Source organism: Elephas maximus, chromosome 17 (genome assembly GCF_024166365.1).
Source record: "Elephas maximus indicus isolate mEleMax1 chromosome 17, mEleMax1 primary haplotype, whole genome shotgun sequence".
Taxonomy (NCBI): domain Eukaryota; kingdom Metazoa; phylum Chordata; class Mammalia; order Proboscidea; family Elephantidae; genus Elephas; species Elephas maximus.
Window position 1 is genome coordinate 70,319,419 of NC_064835.1, and position 26,238 is coordinate 70,345,656.

Here is a 26,238-nt window from a genome sequence, read left to right on the forward strand (position 1 = left end):
CTTGAGAATAGAATTTTTAATAGTCATATGGTAGTCTATCATAGTGCTATACTCAAAGTTATTTAATCAGTTTCCACTGGAAAACCGTATAGGTTATTTCCAATTTTTCAATAAACACACTTATGCAAAATGTGGATGGGGATAACCATTTGATACTGAGTTAGAGACATATGGATACATATGGAAAATACCCTCCAGAACTTCAAGAAGCAGTATGTAAGAATGTCTGCTTCAACACATACTTGTCAACACTGGCCGTTATCATTTTTTTTCATTGCCAATTTGATTTCTCAAAAGGAATGTATCTCCTAGGATTTTTTTTCTGAATTAACAGCTTTATTGAGATAAAATTCCCATACCATAAAACTCACCCTTTTAAGTGTACTATCAAGTAGTTTTTAGTGTTTCACAAAATTGTGCAACCATTCCAAAAAACCAAAAGCCAAACCCACTGCAATCAAGTCGATTCCGACTCATAGTGACCCTAAGGGACAGAGTAGAACTGCCTTATAGGGTTTCCAAGGACATAATCTTAATGGAAGTGGAATGGCACATCTTTCTGCTGTGTAGCGGCTGGTGGGTTTGAACTGCTGACATTTGGCTTAGCAGCCAAGCGTTTAACCACTGCACCACCAGGGCTCCTTGTGCAACTATTAACCACTACATAATTTTAGAACATTTTTGTTGCCCCCAAAAGAAATTCTGTACCAGTTAGCACTCATTTCCTATAACCCCTTTCCTCTAGCCCCTGGTAACCACTGTTGTCCTTTCTGTCTCTTTGGTTTTGCCTGTCCTCGACATTTCATATAAATTGAGCCATATAATATGTGGCCATTTGTGTCTGACTTCTTTCCCTTAGCATAATATTTCCAAGGTTCATCCACATTGTAGCATGTATCGGTACTTCATTCTTTTCATGGCTGAATAATATTCCATTGCATAGATATATTATATTTTGTTTATTGATTCATCAGTTTTGACAGACATTTGAGTTGTTTCCATTATTTGGCTACTCTGAATAATACTGCTATGAGTAAAATTTTCCGTGAACATATATTTTCAATTTTTTGGATATATACTCAGAATGGGATTTCTGGGTCACATGATATCTCTGTGTTTAACTTTTCAAGCAACTGCCAAACTTTTTCTAGAGTGGCTGCACCATAGTATAACCCCACCAGCAATGTCTGAGGGTTCCAATTTCTCCACATTCTCACCAACACTCATTATTGTTTATCTTTTGTATTATAGTCAGCCTAGAGGATGTAAAGTGGTATCTCATTGCAGCTTTGATTTACATTTCCCTAATGATACTGAGCACCTTTTCATGTGCTTATTGATCATTTGTGGGATTTTTTTTTTTTTTTTTGAGAAACGTCTATTCAAATCACTTACCAAATTTTTAATTGGGTTGTTTTTTCATTGTTGAGTTGTAAGTGTTCTTTATATAGTTTGGATCTTATCAGATATACGATTTGAAAATATTTTCTCCCGTTCTCTGGGTGATCTCTTCACTTTAAGATGGTGTCCTTTCAAGCATGTCCTAGGCTCGGTTCTCTACAAAAGCAAAACCAGTAAAGTGTATAAGTATATATAGAGAGATTTATATCAAGGAAATGGCTTATGGGATTGTAGAGGCTGGAATGTCCCAAGTCCATGGATCAGAATAGAGGCTTCACCTGATTCGCGTTGCCTCAGGGGCTGACGAACTCAAGATTGGCAGGTCAGAGAGAAAGGCTCTTGTTCATAGGCTGTGAAGATGGAAGAATCCCAAGATCAGCCAGCAAGCAGCTATCTCAAGTCCCAAGAACCAGAGGTCAGACGGACATGAGACAGCTGCAGGATCCAGAAAGGGCAAAAGCCGGAATGTTTGCTTATATTCAGATGCAGGCCACATGCCCAAGGAAACTCCCTTTTAACTGTTTGGCTACTCACAGCAGATCCCATCATGGGGGTGATCAAATATAAACACTGAGAATTGTGGCCCAGCCAAGCTGACACAAAATCTTAACTATCACAAAGCATAAAAATTTTTAATTTTTATAAAGTCCAATTTATCTAGGAAGGCAGTGGTGGTAGAATGGTGGAATTCTTTCCTTCCATGTGGAAGACCTAGGTTCAACTCCGGGCCAATGTACATCATATGCAGCCACCACCTGTCAGTGGAGGCTTGTGTGTTGCTGTGATAGTGAACAGGCTTCAGCGGAGCTTCCAGAATAAGACAGACTAGGAAGAAAGACCTGGTAATCTACTTCCAAAAATCAGCCAGTGAAAACCCTATGAATCATAGTCCAACCCTCAAAACTGATGGTGGAGATGTCGTAGGACTGGGTAGCATTTAATTCTGCTATGCATGTGGTCTCCATGAGTCAGGAGAGTGGAACCACGTGGTGGGGGGGAGAGCATTTAGTGATCAGAAAGAGAACCGAAAACTGGCAAAGGAAATTGGAAAATACCACTCAGTTTATTCAGGTGGGAAGAAAGCCAGGTAAGTGGGAATTTCATAAATTCATGGTAGCTAACGATGACATCAACAACAATTTATCTGTTTTTCTCTTGTTCCTGTGCTCTTGGTGTCACATTTAAGAAACCGTTGTCTGATACAAGGTCACAAGGATATATTGCCATGCTTGGATGCTAACTGAAAGATTGGAGGTTCATGGTCACCCAGTAGAGCTTCAGAAGAAAGGCCAGGTGATCTCCTTCCAGAAGCCCAGTCATTGAAAACCACACGGAGTATGGTTCTACCCTGACACACACTTTATGAACTTTATAGCACCTTTATTTTTCCTTCTAAGATTTTCATAGTTTTAGCTCTTATATTTAGGTCTGTGATAATTTTTTACGAAGTTTTTAAAAACATAAATGAACTATAGCATACATACAGAAAGTGCGTAGAAGTATACAGTTTTTACAAACTGAATAGTCCCGTAGAGCCAGCACCCAGATCAAGAAGCATAATGTTTTCGGTACCTCAGAATCCTCTTCATCCTTGCTTATAGTCACACCCCACTTTCTAAAAGTATCCTGATTTCCAAAAGCACAGCTTAAAAAAAAAAAAACAACAAACTTATTTCTGTTGAGTTGATTCCAATTCATAGCAACCCTATAGGACAGAGTAGAATTGCCCCATAGGGTTTCCAAGGAGTGGCTGGTGGATTTGGACCGCTGACCTTTTGGTGAGCAGCTGTAGCTCTTAACCACTACGCCACCAGGGCTCCTAAAAAAGCATAGCTTAGTTTTCCCTATTTTTACACTCTTTATGAATGTAATCGTACTGTATATTCTTGTTCCTGTCTTTTTTCTTTAGCTTGAGCTTATGTTTCTGGGATTCGTAGATGATGTCACATGCAGTTATGGATTACCCATTTTCATTGCAGGACAGTATACAATTTTGTGATTACAAAACAATTCATTTATCTATTCTACTGTAGACGGACATTTGGATAGTTTCTGGTTTTTGGCTGTTATGAGTAATGGCATTCTAGTTTATCTGCTTTGGTGAATGTATGTATATATCTCTGCTAGGTTCATGTTTAGGAATGGAACTGTTGTATCATAGAGAATGTATGTATTCAGCTTGACTAAATACTGCTGAACATTTTTCCAAAAAGATTGGGACTAGTTATGACATTTTATAGTTGTCAGGTTAAGAGACGGTAGCAACTAAGCTAGATTTGTTATCAATGCAGATAGTTAAAAGTGGGTAACATTGGAGGCAGAGTTAATAGGGTTTATGGATGTGGTGTGAGGAAAGAGAGTAATAAAAGGTTGCTGTTAGATATTTGGTCTGGGCAACTGGGTGACTGGCGGTGCCATTTACTGAGATGGAATAACTTTGGGAAGAGAAGGTAGATTTGGTGGGATGGGAATTAATAATTCCCTCTGAGATATATTAAGGGTTAAACACCTATTGAACATCAAGCGAAGATGTTGGAGCAGCAATCACAGAAGGGCCAGGCTGGACATAAACATTTGAAAGTCATCAGGGTATAGACTGGTGTTCAAAACCATGAAATTGGATAAAGTTACCCAAAAAGAGAGTGGAACCAAGTTGGGGGGGGGTGTGGGGGAGGATATTTAGTGATCAGAAAGAGAGCCAAAAACTGGCAAAGGAAATTGGAAAATACCCGTCAGTTTATTAAGGTGGGAAGAAAGCCAGGTAAGTGGGAATTTCATAAAGATAGAAAACTAAGTAATTGATCAGAGCTGAGTCTACACTGTAAAATAAACTAAACAAAATTTTCGGTTAATTAGTTAATATGTTATAATTGCAAATTCACAGTTACAACTACGGTACACACCAGGTTAGTTCTGTTATTAACTCCCCTTGTCTCCTGACCAGGCTATAATGAAGCATAGGCATCAGAAGCCCTGGCCTAGTTCTTCTTATATTTTCCCCCTTCTGCATTGGTAAATCAGCCTTTGACAATTCAAGTGGGTTCATGGGAAAAGCATCACTTCTAAGTATTAGAACTCACATGCTAATGATACAGAGGTCTTTATCCTTCTAGGAGTAACTGCTCACTATTTGGTCTCTAAAGCAAAGAGACACAGACTTCATCGTTTCAACTATTTGAGCCATTTCCTTCTCTTTGTGTTTCTGCATTAAATTGAATATAAACCCTTTAAGGATATATATTTAGATTACTGATACCTCAGTAAATACACGCTAATCAGGAGTTAACTTAAGGTTTATTTTATCTCAACCATTGGAAAATTCCTGTCTGAATATTTTTTCTTTGGACTACGTTTTAGATAACAACAATGTGGAAAGATTAAAACCTCAAACAGAGTGGGTGGTTGGGCAAAATGGGAGATATAACTAAAATGAAATGAAATTTATGCTAACAATTACTGTTAAAGATCTTCTTTTGAGTTTTTCTTTTTACAATGCAGTGGTTTTTAGTATAATCACATTTGTACTGCCATCTTCATGATCTAATTTCATCACCCCAAAAAGAAACCCTGTGCCCAATAGCAGCCATTCTTGCATTCTGTGTGCTGTCTTTCACTTTCTTGATGGTTTCATTTCTAGCACAGAAGTGTTTGGTGTATGTGTAGTCCAATTTATCTATTTTTCTCTTGTTGCTTGTGCTTTTGATGTCATATCTAAGAAACCACTGCATAATCCAAGGTCATGAAAATTAAGGCTTATGTTTTCTCCCAAGAGCGTTATAGTCTAAGCTCTTAAATATAGGTCTTTGGTCCATTTTGACTTAATTTTTATATATGGTGTGAGGTAGGAGTCCAACTTCATTCTTTTGCATGTGGCTATCCAGTTGGCTAAGCACCATTTGCTGAACACACTATTCTTTCCTCTTTTGAATTATCTGGCACTCTTTTAAAATATCAGTTGACCACGAATGTAAGAGTTTATATTTGGACTTTCACATCTATTCCAATGAAATATATGCCTATCTTTATGCCAGTAGCACTCTTGATTACTGTAGCTTTGTAGTTTTTTTTTTGAAAATTGGAAGTGTGAGTCCTCCAACTTGTTCTTCTTTTTCAAGATTGTTTGGCTATTCTGGGTCCTCTGCATTTCCATACAAATTTTAGGGCTGCCTTGTCAATTTTTGCAAAAAACGCAGCTAAGTAAAATACCTAGGAATGAATTTAATCAGAAAGGTAAAAGACTCGTACACTAAAAAATATAAAACATTGCTGAAAGAAATTAAAGAAGGTCTAAGTAAAGTAAAGGGGAAGAATTCATGTGTTCATGGGTTGGACTTAATATTGTTAAAATGTGAATACTACCCCAAAAAACTGTAGATTCAATGTAATCCCTATCAAAATGCAAACAACCTTTTCTGAAGAAATTGAAAAGCCAATCTTCAAATTCATATGGAATTGCAAGGGGACATGAATAGCCAAAGCAAAAGAAGAACAAAGTAGGAGGACTTATACTTCTTGATTTCAAAACATACTGTAAAGCTACAGTAATCAAAACAGTCTTTTACTTGTATAAGGATAGACATATAGACTAACAAAAGACAAAAGAGATAAATTGGGCTTTGTCAAAATATAAAAACTTTGTGCATCGAAGGATGTTATCAACAAAGTGAAGAGACACCTACAGAATAGGAAAAAAATATATGCAAATCACATATCTGATAAGGGTTTAATACCCAGAATATATAAAGAACTACTACAACTTAACAAAAAGACAAACAATACAATCAAAAAATGAGCAAAAGACTTGAATAGACATTTCACCGAAGAAGATATACAAATGGGCAACAAGGACATGAAAAGATGATCAATGGCATTAATCAATAGGGGACTGCAAATCAAAATCAAAATGAGATATCATTTTACACCCACTAGGACAGCTATTATCATAAAAATGGAAAATGACAAGTGTTGGCAAGGATGTGGGGAAACTGGAACCCTCAGCCATCAATGTAAAATGGTGCAGTGCTGTGGAAAACCGTTTGGCAGTTCCTGAAAAAGTTAAACGTAGAGTTACCCTATAACCCATAGATTTCACTCCTAGGTGTATACCTAAAAGCATTGGAAACAGGGACTCAAGCAGATACTTGTATACCAGTGTTAATTGCCGTATAATTCACAATAGCCAAAAGGTGGAAACAACCCAAGCGTTCATCAACAGATGAGTGGATAAACAAAAATGGAGTTAAATTCATACAACTGAGCCCTAAAAATAAATTGATGTTCTGATACACGCTACAACATGGATGAACCTTGAAAACATTATGCTAGTTTAAATAAGGTAGACATAAAAAGACAAATATGGTATGGTCCCACTTACATGAAATATCTAGAATAGGCAAATGCATGGAGACCAAGGTTCATTAGTGGTCACCAGGGGTAGATGGAGGGAGAAATGGGGAGTTATTGTTTAAGGGATACTGAGTTTCTGTGAAGGGTGATAAAAATAATGTGGAAATGGATAGTGGTGATGGCTGCACAACATGGGGGATTTAATTAATGTCACTGAATTGTTCACATAAAAATGGTTCAAATGTTCAATGTTTTGTTATATACATTTTACCACAATAATTCTTTCGAAGCAGCTGATCTGTAGATTCATGTGGAGGGCGTTGCCATAGTAACAATTTTAAGTTTCCAAACCATGATTATGAGTTATTGTACTAGTATCCTAACAGTGTTCTAACAAATTACCGCAAACTCAGTAACTTAAAACAACACAAATTTATGATCGTACAACTCTGGAGGTCAGAAGTTTGAAAGTGGGTCTCACGGGCCAAAGGCAAGATGTTAGCAGTGTTATGTTCCTTCCACAGACTCTAGGGGAGAATCCAGTTCTTTGCCTTTTCCAGGTTCTAGAGGCTGCCTGCATTCTCTGACTTGTCCCCCTTTCCATCCTCAGATCTAGCAATTGCGTCACTCTGGCCTCTGCTTCCACAGTCACATGTCCTTCTCTGACTCTTTTGCCTTCCTCTTTCACTTATAAGGACCCCGTGGCTGCATTGGTTACACCCAGACAATCCAGGCTAATCTTTTCCATGAAGATTCTTAATTTAATGACATCTTCAGTGTTCCTTTGCCAAGTAAGTTAACATATTCACAGGTTCCGAGGATTACGATATGGACATCTTTGGGGGCCATTTTTCTGTCAACCATGGATGTTTTTCCATGTACTGAGGTCTTCTTTAATGTCTTTCAGCAAGGTTTGGTAGTTTTTAGAGTATAAGCCCTGCACTTTTTTGTTAAATTTATTCCTAAATATTTTATTCTTTTTTGATTCTATTATAAATGAAATTACCTTCTTAATCTCAGTTTTGAATTGTTCGTGGTTAGTGCATAAAAATATACTGGATTTTTTATATCGATCTTGTATCCTGCAACCTTGCCGAACTCATTTATCAGCGCTGATCTTTTTTTGTGGATTCCTTTAGGATTTACTATGTACAAGATATTAGCATCTACCCATGGAGATACTTTTTCTTCTTCCTTTCCAATCTGGATGCATTTTTTCTTGCTCAGTTGCCCTGCCTAGAACCTCTGGTGGACAATGGAATGCATCCTTGGCCATTCTTGTGTCTTAAATATTTCCCAGGATTAATTTATAATATAGCAAATATCAAGAGACATAACCCAAATAAACAAAAGTTCTTTGGAATCCTCAATTTTCAAGTGTGTCAAAATTGTCCTAAGGTCAAAAAGTTTGAGAACAGCTGCCTTAAATCCATAAACGACTACCTGTATCTCCAGTTGGCCCTTGAATACTCAAAAGTTCAGTGGAAAGTCACAGAGATGATTAAAAGTTAGAAAGTTAGATTTATAAGGAGAGGTGGAAGGAATTGGGATTGATCAGCCTGAAGAAGAGAAGCTGGAGAGATGCCTGAATAATGATCTTCAGGTATGTCAAGGTCTGACACACACAACAAGAAGAAATTGGCTTAAAAGTGCAGCATGTGAGATTTAAACTAGCGATAAAGAGGGCTTCTCTGACAGGGGTTGTTAAACAGCAGAGAGGTGACTGACGGGGGTTGTGGAATCTCCTCCTCTGGAGGTCTTTTAAAACAGGATAGATTTCCATCTGTCTGGGATGATTTAAATGTGGCCATGCCAGAAAGCTGGGGGGATGGACCAGATGATGTCTTGAGCTCCCCTTCCAGCCCCTGGGTTCTATAATTAACTCGATGAAAGGAGCTTTGGCAATTTGCAGTGAAGGGTTTAGACAGGAATGTGCCTGCTGATCTCAGGATAGGTCCTGTGTGGGAAAGGCAGAGGTTTTGCTTCATGGCTGGTGGTGATCCCATATTATCCAGCAAAGTGATTGATCCCCAGAGAAGTCCATTTCAGGTCACATTTGTAAGAATGGGGCCCGAGCTCCCAGTTAAACCCTCCTCATTGTCTAGGAGCAGTGAAAAAAGGAATTGGGTAGATTGATTTTAGTCAGCCCAGGTGGGACTGGGAAAATTTCCAATATAGGCATTTGGGCCTGGGATGCTCGTGATTCTAAAGGAAAAAAATACATATAATCCTTAATTCTATAAAAGAATCCATGGCAGAAAATCTGAATCGAAAGTCTAAGAATAACGCTCTTCGTGGACATATTCAAAATTTTACTGGGTGTGGATGCTCTATTTTCTCTTGCAGAATTAGTGGAATTTCATTGCTGCCAGTTTTCCAAGTCATTTTGCACTTAGTAGATTAGAGGATTGACATTTCCCTGCACTGGGGCAGAGATTCAGAAAATCTGCCAAATTCCAAGGTAGTTTGTTTCCATTGCTTATCACTTGAATTTCCTGGAATGATGTGCCTGGGCCAAACAAGAGGAAGGAAAGAAACGTAAAATTGCTGAGGTTCCCATTGGATCCTGACATTAGGGACAACACAGAGAAGATCAGTGGGACCATCTGGGATAATGAACTGGATTAGATAATATGAATGAGATTCTATCTAAACCAAGACCCAATCATCAAGGTCTATGTTGACATTTAAGAAACATTTGGATGGAATATTGTCTTCGCTAGGGCTGATTGATAGAAAGCAGAGAAAGAAGACAGGATGATGAAGACCCCCTTGGGTACTTTTAGAGACTGATCAGATATCATTCAGGAAAACAACCCTGGCAGATAGCAGATAACCCCATTGTGGGGAATGATTACCAGGCTCTAGCTATCTCAAAAAGACTCTAAGAGGCTACTGACCTCTCTTTTGACAAAGCCTTGGTGTTGAATGAGATGGAAGACCAAGCCTGGGGCCAATTGGTAAATATACATTCTGTCCCAGAGAAGAGGAAGGTGGGAGAATTTCACAGAAGCTATAACACAATAACCTTCTTTGGTTTTTAAAACTGTGTGGTGTAAATACTGAATTAAAAGAAAGTATCTTCCACTCTTGTGGCTCAAATCTATGCCTATTGATGTGTATGTGTGTGTGTGAGAGAGAGAAAGAGAGAGAGACAAAGAGACAGAGAGAGAGAGAGAGGGAGGAGGAAAAAACGAAAGGAATTCCTGTTTTTAGAAATCATAAAGTTAAACTAGGAAAAGCATTATATCCTGATATTTTACAGATGGGTTTTAAAATGGTTTAAGTAATGTTCCTGCTTCTTCTAACCACCCTTGCAGCTAAGCAAGGTAAAATAATGTAAGGTAATGGCAAGCTGTTGGGTAAAAGCTATCATCTTTGTGGATTAGGAAGGACTTCTTTCTTCTTCTTCTTGGGTCTAGCAAACTTGTGACCATGAAGATCTGAATGAGGCTTTGTGATTAGAAAAGGGAGAAGTAGCTGCTTTGCTTGTGTTTTTCTAAAAAGCTCCTTTCTAGACCAATCAGTGGCACCCCCTGCTAGAGGCCACACCTGTGCATTGTAGAACTCCATAGCCTGGTATTTTGATCTTCCCTTCATTTATCCAGATTATTCTTCAAGAGGTTATCTCCGCCTGTTGTATTTTTTACTCGACTCCCCCAATGTTTTCAGCCAACTTTTCTTATTTCCCAAGTTGTTGTTGTTGTTAGGCACCGTGGAGTTGGTTTCCACTTACAGCGACCCAAGGTACAAAAGAACAAAACCCTGCCTGGTCCTGTGTCATCCTCACAATTGGTGTTGTGTTTTAGCCCATTGTTGCAGCCACTGTGTCAATCCATCTCATTAAGGGTCCTTTCTCTTTTTTGCTGACCCTCTACTTTACCAAGGCTGATGTCCTTCTCCAGGGACTTGTCCCTCCTGGTAACATGTCCAAAGCACATGAGACGAAGCCTCACCATCTTCACTTCCAAGGACCATTCTGGCTGTACTTCTTCCAAGACAGACTTGTTTGTTCTTCTAGCAATCCATTATATATGCAATATTCTTTGCTAACACCATAATTCAAAGGCATTAATTCTTCTTTCTTTCTTATTCATTGTCCAGCTTTCTCATGCATATTAGGTAATTGAAAATACCCTGACTTGGGTCAGGCGCACCTTAGTCCTCAAGGTGACATCTTTGTTTTTAACATTTCAAAGAGGTCTTTTTGCAGCAGATTTGTCCAATGAAATACATTGTTAGATTTCTCGACTGTTGCTTCAAGGAGTGTTGATTGTGGATCCAATTAAAATGAAATCCTTGACAACTTCAAATCTTTTCTCTGTTTATCATAATGTTGCTTATTGGCCCAGTCGTGAGGATTTTTAGTTTCTTTTGTTGAGATGTAATCCATACTGAAGGCTATGGTCTTTGATGTTCATCAGTAAGTGCTTCAAGTCCTTTTCACTTTCAGCAAGGAAGGTTCTGTTATCTACATATCAAAGGCTGTTAATAAGTCTTCCTCCAATCCTGATGCTGCATTCTTCTTCATATAGTCCAGCTTGTCGGATTATTTGCTTAGCATACAGACTGAATAAAATACAACGCTGACACACACCATCCCTGATTTTAAACCACACAGTATCCCCTTATTCTGTTCAAACAGCTGCCTCTTGGTCTACGTACGGGTTCCTCATGAGCACAATTAAGTGTTCTGGAATTCCCATTGTTTGCAATGCTATCCATAATGTGTTATAATCCACACAGTTGAATGCCTTTGTGTAGTCAACAAAACACAGGTAAACATCTTTCTGGTATTGTCTGCTTTCAGCCAAGATCCGTCTGACATCAGCAATGCTATCCCTCATCCCATGTCTTCTTCTGAACCCGGCTTGAATTTCTGGCAGTTCCCTGTCAATGTACTGCTGCAATCATTTCTGAATTACGTTCAGCAAAATTTTACTTTTCCAAGACACAGCTCTTATTCCACTGTGGCCTCCATACTTCCCAAGAGCCCCAGAACCTCATCTACTCCATTAAGAGCTCCTCTATTAACCTAAAGGTTTGCTGTTTGAATCTGATCAGAAGCACCTCAGAAAAAAGGCCTGGTGATTTACTTCTGAAAAATCAGGCATTGAAAACCCTACGTAGCACAGTTCTACTCTGACATACGTGGGGTCTCCGTGAGTCGGAATTAACTCGAGCACAACTGGTGGTAGTGCTAGGACCTCAGTTATTTGTGTATATGACTACCATTGTCATTAACTGCGCACTCGCATAGGACAGGTGCTAAGTTATTTTTTCAGACCGAGCCTTATACCTAGTAGTTGCTCAATTTTTGTTGAATTTGATTAAGTACATCTTTTTCAGAAAAGGAACCACATTCAGATGCTAGCAGTGTATCTCACTTCTGGAATTATACTTATTAGCACTAAATTTTCAGTAAAACAATACAACTTATGCATTCAGAAATAGAAGTCATGGGAAAACCCATTTCTATCAAATATTTATAATTCAGCAGGGCGGTAACCAAAAGAATGTGCATACATACGTTCATATATGAATACAAACAATTTGTATCTACGTTTTAGTTTTACAGCTACCAACCACACAACATCAAGAACCACTAGAATTAAATAAAACATTTAAAATGCCTGATTAATATCCCCACCGATAATGGCAACTGATTTTCACATGTAAAACAAAATGAGGAGGGATAGAAGAGCAAGTAAAATATCACTCTGTGTCTTCCCAGTAGAGTTTTCTTATTTTTATAAAAACATTGTGCTTTGAAGGTTGATATATTTTCTAATTTTTTACACTAAGAGTGACCTACTAAAAGAAATATGTAACGATGACATCCAAAAAGTAATATAGTCATTGTTTTTTTTTTCCTTATTTTTCCTCTGTCTTGTAGGTGAGAAAAGTTACAAATTGTTTTCAAGGAAAGAACATGACATTTCCACAGATGGGTACTTTCCAGTCCAAATATAAATTGCAGAGCAAATAACTTTTCCTTTTCATCCAAAGTGGTCTCAGCAGGCTTTAAAATGATACCAAAAACCAAACCAAACTCAGTGCCGTCGACTCAATTCCGACTCATAGCGACCCTATAGGACAGAGTAGAACTGCCCCACAGAGTTTCTAAGGAGCACCTGGCGGATTTGAACTGCTGACCCTTTGGTTAGCAGCCATAGCACTTAACCACTACACCACCAGGGTTTCCTTAAAATGATAAGAAACTCGAAAAACACTTTGAATAATTATTGTCGGAGGAGACATAATTGTATTTAGGTTCTTCATCACCCATGTATTTATCTTCTCTGTCTGATTCCTCAACCAAATTCCTCTTTGGAATCAGGTTTCAAGTGTGAATTCATTTCTGCTCTGTGTGAATTGAGATGTGTAAGAGTGTGTGCAAGCGTATTTTACACATTTTCTAGAGCTTCCTTTGAGAGATTCGTTTTGTAAAATTCAGTATTACTTGGGTGCTTAGATTTTTTTTTAAGGGTAATAATCAATTATTTTGATCCCTACATTTTAATGTATGGAACCAGCAGCCCAGAGCATTGGCAGTGGCAGAAGTAGGACTGAATCCTGGGCTTATCTCTTAGATCCCACTTAAAAAAAAAAGACAAAAACTTTCACACTGATTTGCTTATTTATCAGCAAAATCATGCCCGCTGTATAAACCATATTGATCACAATATTAGTGAAATATGCAGAATCTGTGATCCAATAAACATATGCTCTAGCAAGATTAACTTAAAATCGTTGGTCATTGTGTCCTTCAGTTCTCTAAAATGTCCTGGGGAGTATTACTTTCTTCCCTGCTACGAGTAGGATCCTCAATGTAGATTGGACTCCAAGTTGGGGTAGACCACAATGAAGTGTGTTGAAAGCCATTAGCAGTTAAGAGCATGGCTCTGTGCTGATATGCTTCACGATCTATCTCATGCTGTTCACGCACAGTAGGTAACACACATGGATTCAGCATAGATTTCATTTCGCACATTAAGTAAAGTGCAATAGATAAATTATGCCTGAACAGGAGCCAGCAGCTGCTGTAGCCACTTCAACTAATGCACCCGGAGGTGCCTGAGCACATCACTCGTGTCGAACCACTAATGCATCCTGGCTATCTACATGGATACTTCTGCTGTGTGGAGCCAGGAGTAGCCTCCTGGCTCTCAGGGAGGGGCCGGGGAAGGGAACGGGTCCAGCTTCCTGGGGCTGAGCTGCTCCCCTGGGCTCTGGAGAGTGCTTTGCCATGGCTGGCCTCATCCAAGGGCTCGGTGGAAGGGTCCTAGACAGGATTTTCCCATGACCTGGGGAAGTGAGAAGGAGGGGGAGCGACCCCAAACAGCCACCACCCCCCTCCCGGCTTAGTTGGAGGATCCAGAGTCCAAATGAAATGGGCATCCCACTGAGGATTCAGAAATCAGAGAGGATGCATTACTGTGAAGATGGCTGAATTAGAGCTGCTGGGGGAACACTTACTTTTGAATTTCCTGGCATCCTTGGACCTCATTTCTCAACCTTAATGTTCACTTTATGATCACTTTTTTGTATTTAATATATCTACATCCCATACAGGGAATTGAAGCAGAACGCTCTGAGGGCTTTAAGGGAGAAAACAGATCTCCAGTCTCTGGCAGGATTCATTCCTGTGGCCAGGAAGGGTGATGACATGCTTTAAGTTATTTGAGATGAGTAAGCAGCTACATGTTGCATTGGAAATGTGGCTCCGATTGTTTTCGGCCAAACCCTGATAATGGAAGTTTCATCCTCTTGGCCATCCTCTCCTGGGGCCGCTGTGACTGCACCTGTTCCAGACGTGCGCGCTTTCCCACGAAGTGGGGTGGGAGGCCTCGTCGCCGCCTGTCAGTGTGTCCTCCTACCCATCGAAAGCACCCAGCAAGGACTGGTTTCTTCTAATGGTCAATTTACCAGACCCTTAAAAAAAAAAATTTTTTTTTTTTTATTCTGGGGTGAATGGACTCTGTTGGGGGCTGCTGAATCTTAGCAAAGGAAATACAGTGACAAGGGGGCCTGTGACAAGGGCAGGCTGCACAATGACAGAGCAATAACAGTAATGACTTGTCATGTGCCAGGCCCCATGCCAAGTCCTGTACTTGTATCATCTTATCTAAATTCTCACAGAGACCCTGTTCTCATTTCCATTTTCAGGAAGAGCAAACCGGGAGTTCGAAACTCTGAGTTACTTGCTCCAGGGCAGATGGGGCTGGGAAGCCTCAGGGCCGGTCTCCAAACCCAGACGGATGCATTTAGCGTCCTAGTCTTCACTTGACAGTACCTTATGCTGCACCATTGTACACTTTGCCTTTGAGTGAATTGTGATTTTCCCTGTGGTAAAATACCATAGGTTTTCTTTAATTTATTTGCTTTTTTACAGGTAATGCTGATCACCTTGTCTTTACATGAAAACCCCTTGAAAGGAAACAAAAGCACTATCTTCTTTAGGCAGGTCTATTCATGGTGAATCATTTCTGTTCCCTCTGCTGTTCTAAAGAAAGATTCTGAGATAGGAGGGAAGAGACCCTTATTACTCATTGACTGATTACAGAGATCAGCCTTACCTTGGAGGTTTCTAATGCTTCTTCTAGAAGAAGAACCTAAATCACAAGAGTAATGGATTGCTTGTTCCTTACAGTCCCTTCCTGGGGCTCCATTAGAGGAGAGAGACCTAGAAGGGACTTTTCCAGTGGTATGTTGAAGCTGGTTCACACCAGCACAGAACTCCTCATAACATATAAAGCATTATTCATGCCTTGGCTTTTAGCAACACTGAAATCAGGCATTTATTAGGACTAATAGAAGATGTTGCAGTGTTAATACTCATGTCTCATACTGAAAGTGGGCGTATGGTTGTAGAGTGCCCCATACATACAACTATGTTCTACACAGGAAGGAGAAGCAGATACTAAGGACTTTAATGAAGAAAAAAAAGATACATATTCTTTGACAGAGAGTGCTGCTTTGGACAGAACTGTTCTTCATCAGTGGCTACTTCTCTTCTGGATCCAGTTCACGCTGTGTAGGATCAAAGTGACTGTGAATTGTGCATTAGATTCTCAGGGTTCCACGGTTAATTTACCTAAAATTCCCTAGTGGATCCTGACATATGATTTAACTCATCTGCATTTAAATTGCCTGGTGTACATGCATTTCATGTAGGTTTCCGTGGTTGCAAGCAACAGAACTTAACTTAAGCAGAAAAGGAATTTACTAGACAATTATTGGATGGCTCATAGAACTGATGGGAAGGTGGAAAAGCCAGGTTCTGAGAAGGTCTGGAATCAGGGCATTAGCATGAAGTAGCCACTTTCCTGGTAGTGTGCCAGTACCAGGAAGGAATCAGCCACAGCTATGTTTCTTCCTCCTGTTATTGCAGTCAGTTTAAGATCCAGTGTCCTGAGGGGAGAAAGTCCGATTGGTCCTGCTGAAATTTTGGGACAGATGGGGACAGAGCAAAAGAGAAATCAGGATGCATTACCAAATTATTTAGAAATAGACACAGTGTGGTCAATCTCTACCTTCCCCAATTCCACTACAACATGCAATGAATGGAAAAGACTAGAAACTATCGTCTATTTCACAAATAAATAATTTGTAAAGGGACCTGAACATCTTTAATGAAGTTCTGAAAAACCCTTTTATTCATGCGATGTGTTACATAGCTTTGACTAGGTTTTTGTTTTCACCTTGAAGCTAAAAAGTGTAAGGGTCAACTTTGTACCTCTTTTATAGAAGAAGTCTAGGAGCTTATTTAAGCTTTTGTCTGATTCCATTTTATGCCTTTACCCTAGTGTTTGCTTTTTTGCTTTATGCGTACCTCTAATTGATGTTATTTAGCTATATTTTATATATGCTCCTAAGCTGCCTAGAATCATTTTTACAACAAAGCAGTGACTAAATAAATAGATACATGCAATCCTTTCTTAGGGTTTTTTTCCCCTAATTTTAGTATCCTATTGTTCTCATTCAGAAAAATTGGGTATTCAGGTGAACAGAACATGTTCTCTTAAATTCAAATATCATATCAGAATCACCCTGTCTTGACTGATACTTACTCAAAACACATAGTTGCTTTTTAAATCTCATTACTTAAATGCACATGCAGAGGAAAGCCATGCCATAGAAGTAAAAGGAATGGTAATTATTTCCCTAGAGAACAATAACTTCACAATAAATTTCAAAAACAGCACAGTTTGGCAAATTTAGCTTACAGCCCAGGATATTAAATAGAGTTAACTTTGTAGAAATAAATTCTGATACCACAGGCTTCAACCATTACTTTAAAATGTGTTCATTTTGGAAAAAAAAAAAAAAAAAACCTAGTAAAGGGGCCCTGAAGGCTTTGGTTTGGGATGTCGGGTTTTGTGTTTAAAGGCTGGAGTAGTGAAACCCTTTTTATACCAGGCTGGATATAATGAATATATATATCTATATGAGCACTCTATTTTGATATTAATAGACTGCTGAGTAAGCAATATTGATAGCCACATCCCCTTCAAAGGAAACTGGTACTTTCCAGCCATCCTTCTGTGCTTTGGCAGTTCCATATGGAAATAGTATTTCTTTGATGCTATGTTTAGGAAGAGTATTGTTGATGTTTAAATGTTAAAAATAACTCTTTAAAGTCACAGTCCCTAAGATTAATAATAAAGTCACATTCTCACCTTCTAGAAGACTGCAAGAAATCTTGGGCCACCTTTTGCACTCATATACATAGCTGCCAACACCTGAGAGAGCTTGAATTGAGTGATAACACCTTATGAAAACCTTGCTTTTCAATTCTCTCCTCTACATAGGTTTTCCGGCCCATTGAATTGCTACTTGGACTTTCTTCTTGGCCCAGTCTCTGTTCCAGAAAATGAAAGCATCAATCTAAACAACAAAAAAACAAAAACACACACACACACACACACACCACACACACGCACACGTATTTCTATCTACCTATCTAATATGTACTGTTTTTTTCTCTACCTTAGTCTGGAGGAACAAGCCACAAATGGAAAGACAGAAGTTGGCCTTCTCTTGCTTATGTTAGATGCATTCTTCCCAAAGTGCTGACACTGGTCAGACTACACGGCACTCTCTCATTAATATTAACTATTTCCTCTAAAGCATTTTACTCTTTGATTCACTCTGTTTTGAGGAGCCGTTATTTTTATGGTGGTTGCTAAGTTACCTTCAAAGAATTCTAAGATCTTTGAAGCACGACATGTAGGAAATTGACATTATCAGTTCCTTGGCCTGTGCAGGTAGTTTTTGAAAGGCCTGGAGAAATTCAACTATCTAAGTGGAAGTAAGGAGCCCTGGTGGCTCAGTGGTTAAGACCTACGGATGCTAACTAAATGGTCGGCAGCTCGAATCCACTAGCCTCACCTCGGAAGCTCTATGGGGCAGTTGTATTCTGCCCTATAGGGTCGTTATGAGTTGGAATCGACTCGATGGCAATGGATTTGGTTTGGTTTTTGCTAAATTGAAGTACATTCTACCCTAGAAATGTACTCTGCTGAAGAGTTGAAGATATTGTTCAAATGTTGCTCTGCTATAGTATAGATCATTACTATAGAAACCTATTTAAAAGGCTATATGTGTTTGTGTGTATAAGAGTGTGCTTGTGTGTTTCTTAGAGATAACAAATGTTCTATTTATAGCTAGGGTGTTTTTGTCGAAGAAAACTAAGTCTATATGTGGCCACCTCAATTTAACCTACGTGAGAATTTAAATTTCTTCTCGATCTATTTATAGGTTAATTAGACTAGTTGGCTGCTAGGTGGGGATGGAGAAGGTCACCGGGTTTTTTTTTCCTAGTGATGTCAAAAGGGTGAGAGTGTGGCTTAGTAATCAGAGATGAACTATTCATAAAAGTGGTTGAACGCTTTCTTTGATTGCTGTTGATTAATTAAATCTCTTTAGTCTAACCTTGGACTCCAAAACCAAACTCAATCCAAACTTGCTTCTACAATACCACATGCAACAAATCTGTGATCTTGCCAAACCACCTGAAAAAAATTATTTTCCTCACATACAGAAAATAATTGTCAGTTCTTTAAAGTTCAGGCTGCAGAGGTTTTGAATAATTAAAACCTTTCTACACCTTAGTAACACTCCCAAAGGTTAGATATGTTTCTGTTCTAGCGTCTACAGGATAATTATGGGAAAGAGAATGAGTTTCTTCTCTGAAAAGACATGGAAACCAAGTAGTTATTTGTGCCTGCAAATCCTTCTGGGTCTAAAGAACTAGCAAGATAATAAATTGTTTTGCTAAAAACAGGAAGTTTGGCAAAGATACAAAAGTACAGCTAAACTTTGGCCAGGCAACCCAAAACATTGTGTTCTTCTTTGAAAGTATTTCCAGCAAGGAAAAAGCGGAATGCCTTGAATACATAGTTCAAGAAACAGTGAAGGCATCTGGCAACATGAACGTGTTGCCAAACTTGTGGTTGTGTTGTGCTTGCTGCCGGAAAGCTGTGCCAGTTTTCAATGACTTATGTCACGCACAGCTGAAAACCCACGCATAAATAAGACCTCGGGTGTTGCAAAGACTGAAAAGACTCAAGTAAATGCTTCCCCCTTTCCTCCTTCACCCAAACTATAAAAAAAAATAAATGAAAGAAAAAGAATTACCAGGCAGTCCCTGGTTTCCAAATGGATTTCGTTCCTATGTCTGCCTTTAACTGTACGTAAGTTAGAACAGTTAGGTACAGTTTGTTATCTAACATCAGATAGCCAAATGTTTGTCTCAATATATAGTGTACCTTTCTATGCTTAAAGAACATTAAAGAAACACTTTCAGATACACTAAAACATCTTTAATATGATAGGGTAATAATAATAACAGTGTTCTGGCGTGCGTTGCAAAGTATCCCCAGTTTGTCCCCGAATTTTTAATGTAATGGGCTTTACAAGGGTTGGTTCATAACTGTGGGTTGTACGTAAGTTGGACGTTCGTAACCTGAGGACTATCTGTACTTGGAGTTTAGATGGGGAAAAGACAACTTCAGATTTCTTAGGGAGTCCTGTTTCTAGGAAGGAACACTCAATCAGTCAACATACATTCTGGAAGTTGTTAGTCTCCTACCCTCAAATTCTTCATCCTCACTGTTGCCAGTTTTATTAATATGATTGTGATTATGTGGCATCTGTTTTGGACAGAGCTGATAGGATTGCAATTTCTACTTTAGTCCATCAGTCCGGAAAGGTTTCAAAATGTGGGCCAGAAGAAATGAGCCTGGGACACCTGGAAAGGAGAGTATTGTGCTTCTGTCAATATGAACTGCAGGGATTCTAGGGATGTCTTGACTGGAGTGAAATATGTTGGAGAAATGGTGCTCCTCAGGCTTACAGGGCCTCTTCTAGCTGGCAGTGGCAAGGTGACTCCTTTGTTCTCTCTCCACACTGGGTGATTTGGCTTACGGCTTTGAATTTAGGAATCGAGAATAGTGTGATGATTAATTTTATGTGTCAAGTTGGCTAGGCTGTGGAGCCAAGTTGTTTAGTAAAACACTAATCTACATGTGATTAAATCAGCTAGCCTCAAGTAAAGCAGATTATCTTCCATAACATGGGTAGGCCTCAATCAATCAGCTAAAGTGCCTTAAGAGCAAAATGGGAGTTTCCCTAGGGTGTGTCTTGCCTCCAGACTATAAATAGACATTTTTCAGAACACTCCTTCTCTTTATTCTTCTCATCACCTAACTTATGGATTTTGGTCTTGCCAGCCACTAACAATTGCATGAGGCAATTCCTTGAAATAAATTGCTCTCTCTCTCCCTATAAAACAGAAGCTTAGCTGCTAGCCAAAAAGGAGGTGGTTTCTGCTCTGCGGGAGAAAGATGTGGCAGTCTGCTCCTGTAAAGATTACAGCCTTGGGAACACTATGGAGGCAGTTCTACTCTGTCCTATAGGGTTGCTATGAGTTGGAACCGACTCAATGGCCTGGGGATTTTATCTACATCACTGGTTCCATTTCTCTAGAGAATCCTAAGACAGAGAGGAACTCCCAATTTTAGTTCTTATCACAGATTTAAGACTGGAGGCAATTGTTCTACTTCCTCAGTTACTTATTTGAGTAGTGGGAGCAGGAGCAAATCATTGGTTATGGAGGATTGGTTGCACCTGCGCTGCAGAAGCGGGAGCAAACATAGCGGGAAAGGGCCCCTTTCCCTTTCTTGTAAGAAGGCCATTCTTTGGTCACTACTTTCTCTCTGTCTGCTCTTTGATGGTTGGTTTTTACCTTAGAGGTACTCTTTGATCTTAATTTCAAACGCTATTCTCTTGGGGGAAACGCAGTGGTGGCTAGAGTGGGGATATTGACTTTGGCTCTGGCTCTGCAGCTTATGACCAAGACAATTCTGTCTTTCTAAACTGCAGTTTCTCCATCTATTGACGGTCATCATAATGCTACCTCCCTCAAAGAGACATTGAGAAGAGCATAAATGTAAATGTAAGTAAGGGATGGATTGCAATCCTGGCACATCCTGTGTGATCAACAAATGTTGCTGTTACAGGGATGGCGAGAGTCGACAATGTGATTATTCCCACAAGAAGCCAGGTAGAAATGCTTTAGGGCTTCTCAGCATCAGTTTGTCCTTTTTTAGGGATAAATGTTACCAGCTCGAGATAGTCATATTAAAAAGAAATTTTAAGTACTTATTTGTTGAATATAAAATGATTACTCTAGAGATTTTGAAGGCAGAAAATAAACACACAACTTTTAATTTACCATCTAGAAATAACCACTACTACTATGTTTACATAATTCCTTATAGCCTTTTGTCTATTATTTTGTTTTTAATTATTAAATTGGGATATTGTTTTATGCCCTAAGCAAATTATAACATTATTTTATAAACTTTTTCTCATTTTATTAAGTCTTGTTTTAAAATGTCTTAAAATGCTGTTTTAATGGGTGTCATAACATTCCATTTCATGGATATTTTTGTTGGAATTAAGATTGGTTTGATTGTTTTTTCCCCCTAAAATCATCATAAACATCTCTGCCTTAGGTTAGCCTGACTAGATTTTTAAAAAATTTCTTGATAAGTGAAAGTTATGCTTTTATATTGTAGGAAATTTGCTTTCTTTAGAAAGAATGAAGGAAGGTATCTTACCCAGACATGAAGGAAGAAATCTTGGCCAAAACAGGATGGACTAGAATCTAGCAGAACTGGAGGACTGAAGGCCCCTCACTGTATGTGTATATATATATATATAAAATACATACATATCCATCCACACATGCATTCATATATATATATATATATATATATATATATATATATATATATATATATATATATATAGTTGTTGTTGGATGCCTTTGGGCTGGTTCTGACTCAGAGACACCCTAAGTACGACAAAACGAAACACTGCCTGGTCCTGCACCACCCTCACAATCATTGCTGTGCTTGAGCCCATCCTTGCAGCCACCGTGTCAATCCATCTCATTGAGGGTCTTCCTCTTTTTTACTGACCCTCTACTTTACCAATCATAATGATTTTCTAGTCCTTTCTAATAACAAGTCAAAAATTTGTGACACAAAATCTCACCATTCTCACTTCTAAGGAGCGTTCTGGCTGTATTTCTTCCAAGACAGATTTGTTTGTACTTCTGGAAGTCTGTGGTGTATATGTTCAATATTCTTCACCAATACTCAAATACATCAGTTCTTCTTCAGTCTTCCTTATACACTGTCCAGCTTTTGCATGCATATGAGGCGATTGAAAATACAATTTGGGTCAGGCATACCTTAGTCCTCAAAGTGACATCTTTGTTTTTCAAGACTTTAAAGAGGTCTTTCACAGCAGATTCACCCAGTGCAATACGTCATTTAATTTCTTGACTGCTGGAAGCCATGGGTGTTGATGGTTGATCCAAGTAAAATGACATCCTTGACAACTTCAATACTTCCACTGTTTATCATGATGTTCTCTCTCTCTTTCTCTCTCTCTCTCTATATGTCCAGCTTCTTGAATTATTTGCTCAGCATACAGATTGAATAAGTATGGCACACAACTTTTCAGATTTTAGACTATGCAGTATCTCCTTGTTCTGTTCAAACGACTATGTACAGGTTCCACGTGAGCACAGTGGAGTGCTCTGGAATTCCCGTTCTTCTCAATTTCTTATGATCCACATAGTCAAATGCCTTTGTGTAGCCCATAAAACACAGGAAGACATCTTTCTGGTATTCTTTACTTTCAGCCGAAATCCATCTGACATCAGCAATGATATCCCTCATTCCATGTCCTCTTCTGAATCCAGCTTGAATTTCTGGTAGTTCTCTGTTGATGTACAGCTGTTTTTGAATGATCTTCAGCAAAATTTTACATGCCTGTGATATTAATGATATTGTTCGATAGTTTCTGCATTCTTTTGGGTCACCTTTCTTTGGAATGGGCACAAATATGGATCTCTTCCAGTCTGTTGGTCAGGTAGCTGTCTTCCAGATTTCTTGGCATAGATGAGTGAGTGCTTCCAGCACTGCATCAGTTTGTTTTTTGCCAATGCCTTCAGTGCAGCTTGGACTTCCTCCTTCAGTACTATTGGTTCTTGATCACATGCTACCTCCTGAAATTGTTGAATGCTGATCAATTCTTTTTGGTACACTGACTCTGCGTATTCCTTCCATCTTCTTTTGATGCTTTCAGCACTGTTCAGTATTTTTGCCCGTAGAATACTTCAGTGTAACAACTTGAGGTTTGAATTTTTTCTTCAGTTCTTTTAGTTTGTCTAACTCTGGGTCTTTGCACATGTCATTATAGTACTTTCCTTTGTCTTCTCATGCTGCCCTTTGAAATCTTCTGTTCAGCTCTTTATGTCATCCATTCTTCCATTTTCTTTAGCTACTACTCTATGTTGAAGAGTAAGTTTCAGAGTCTCATCTGACATCCATTCTGGTCTTTTCTTTCTTTCCTGCCTTTTTAATGACCTTTTACTTTCTTCATATATGATGTTCTTGGTGTCATCCCACAACTTGTCTTATAATTGGTAATTAGTGTTTGAGGTCCACGTGTATAGTCACTATTTATGTTGTTGAAAAAAGTATTTCCAATGAGTAGGTCACTGGTCTTGTAAAATTCTATCATACAATCTCCGGCGTGGTTTCTATCACCAAGGCCATATTTTCCAACTACTGTTCCTTCTTTGTTTTCAACTTTTGCATTCCAATCACCAGTAATTATCAATGCATCTTGATTGCAAATTTGATCCATTTCAGACTGCAGAAGTTGGTAAAAACCTTCAATTTCTTTATCTTCGGCATTAGTGGTTGGTGCATGAATTTGAGTAACAGTTGAAGTAACCGGTCTTCCTTGCAGGCATATGAATATTATCCTAGACCATATGTTTGTCTGATTCAAAATGGCCAATACCAGTCCCTTTCAGCTCAGTAATGCCTAGGATATCTATCTTCATGGGTTCCAGTTCATTTTGGGCATTTTTATTTTGATGACTTCATTCATACTTCATACATTCCACCTCCTGATGGTTAATGGATGTTTGCAGTTGTTTCTTCTCATTTTTAGTTGTGCCACATCAGCACATGAAGGTCCTGAAAGTTTTACTCCATCCATACCATTAAAGTTGACTCTACTCTGAGAAGGTGGCTCTTTCCCAGCAGCATTTTGAATGTCTTCCAACCTGAGGGGCTCATCTTCAGTGTTTCACTGCTATTCATAAGGTTTTCATTGGCCAATTTTTTTAGAAGTAGATCACCAGGCCCTTCTTCCTAGTTCGTCTTAGTGGAAGCTCTTCTGAAATCTGCCCTCCAAGGGTGACCCTGCTAGTATTTGAAATAACAGTGGTATAGCTTCAGCATCACAGCAATGCACAAGCCAGTAGAGTACGATAAAACTGACAGATGAGTAGTGGAATAGATGTAGGTATAGGTACAGATACAGGTATAGGTACAGGTACAGGAACAGGTATAGCTATAGGTATGTTGTTGTTGTTAGGTGCCATTGAGTTGGTTCCAACTCACAGCGACCCTATGCACAACAGAATGAAACACTGCCCGGTCCTGTGCTATCCTCAAAACCGTTGCTATGCTTGAGCTCATTGTTGCAGCCACTGTGTCAATCCACCTCGTTGAGGGTCTTCCTCTTTTCTGCTGACCCTGTAATCTGCCAAGCATGATGTTCCTCTCCAGAGATTGATCCCTCCTGACAACATGTCCAAAGTATGTAAGACGCAGTCTCACCATCCTTGCCATTAAGGAGCATTCTGGCTGCACTTCTTCCAAGAAAGATTTGTTCGTTCTTTTGGCAGTCCATGGTATGTTCAATATTCTTCGCCAACACCACAATTCAAAGACGTCAACTCTTCTTCGGTCTTCCTTATTCATTGTCCAACTTTCACATGCATATGATGCAATTGAAAATACCATGGCTTGGGTCAGGTGCACCTTAGTCTTCAGGGTGACATCTTTGCTCTTCAAGACTTTGAAGAGGCCCTTTGCAGCAGATTTACCCAATGCAATGCGTCTTTTGATTTTTTGACTGCTGTTTCCATGGGTGTCGATTGTGGATCCAAGTAAAATGAAATCCTTGACAACTTCAATCTTTTCTGCGTTTATCATGATATTGCTCATCGGTCCAGTTGTGAGGATTTTTGTTTTCTTTATGTTGAGGTGCAGTCCATACCGAAGGCTGTGGTCTTTGATCTTCATTAGTAAGTGCTTCAGGTCCTCTTCACTTTCAGCAAGCAAGGTCGTGTCATCTACATAACGCAGGTTGTTAATGAGTCTTCCTCCAATCCTGATGCCCCGTTCTTCTTCATATAGTCCAGCTTCTCGGATTATTTGCTCAGCACACAGGTTAAATAGGTATGGTGAAAGAATACAATCCTGACGCACACCTTTCCTGACTTTAAACCAATCAGTATCCCCTTGTTCTGTCTGAACAACTGCCTCTTGATCTATGTAAAGATTCCTCATGAGCACAATTGTTCTGGAATTCCCATTCTTCGCAATGTTACCCATAGCTTGTTATGATCCACACAGTCGAATGCCTTTGCATAGTCAATAAAACACAGGTAAACATCCTTCTGGTAGTCTCTGCTTTCAGCCAGGATCCATCTGAAATCAGCAATGATATCCTTGGTTCCACGTCCTCTTCTGAAACCAGCCTGGATTTCTGGCAGTTGCCTGTGAATATACTGCTGCAGCCGTTTTTGAATGATCTTTAGCAAAATTTTGCTTGCGTGTGATATTAATGATATTGATCTATAATTTCCACATTTGGTTAGATCACCTTTCTTGGGAATAGGCATAAATATGGATCTCTTCCAGTCAGTTGGCCAGGAAGCTGTCTTCCATATTTCTTGGTATAGATGAGTGAGCACCTCCAGCGCTGCATCTGTTTGTTGAAACATCTCAATTGATATTCCATCAATTCCTGGAGCCTTGTTTTTCGCCAATGCCTTCAGAGCAGCTTGGACTTCTTCCTTCAGTACCATCGGTTCCTGATCATATG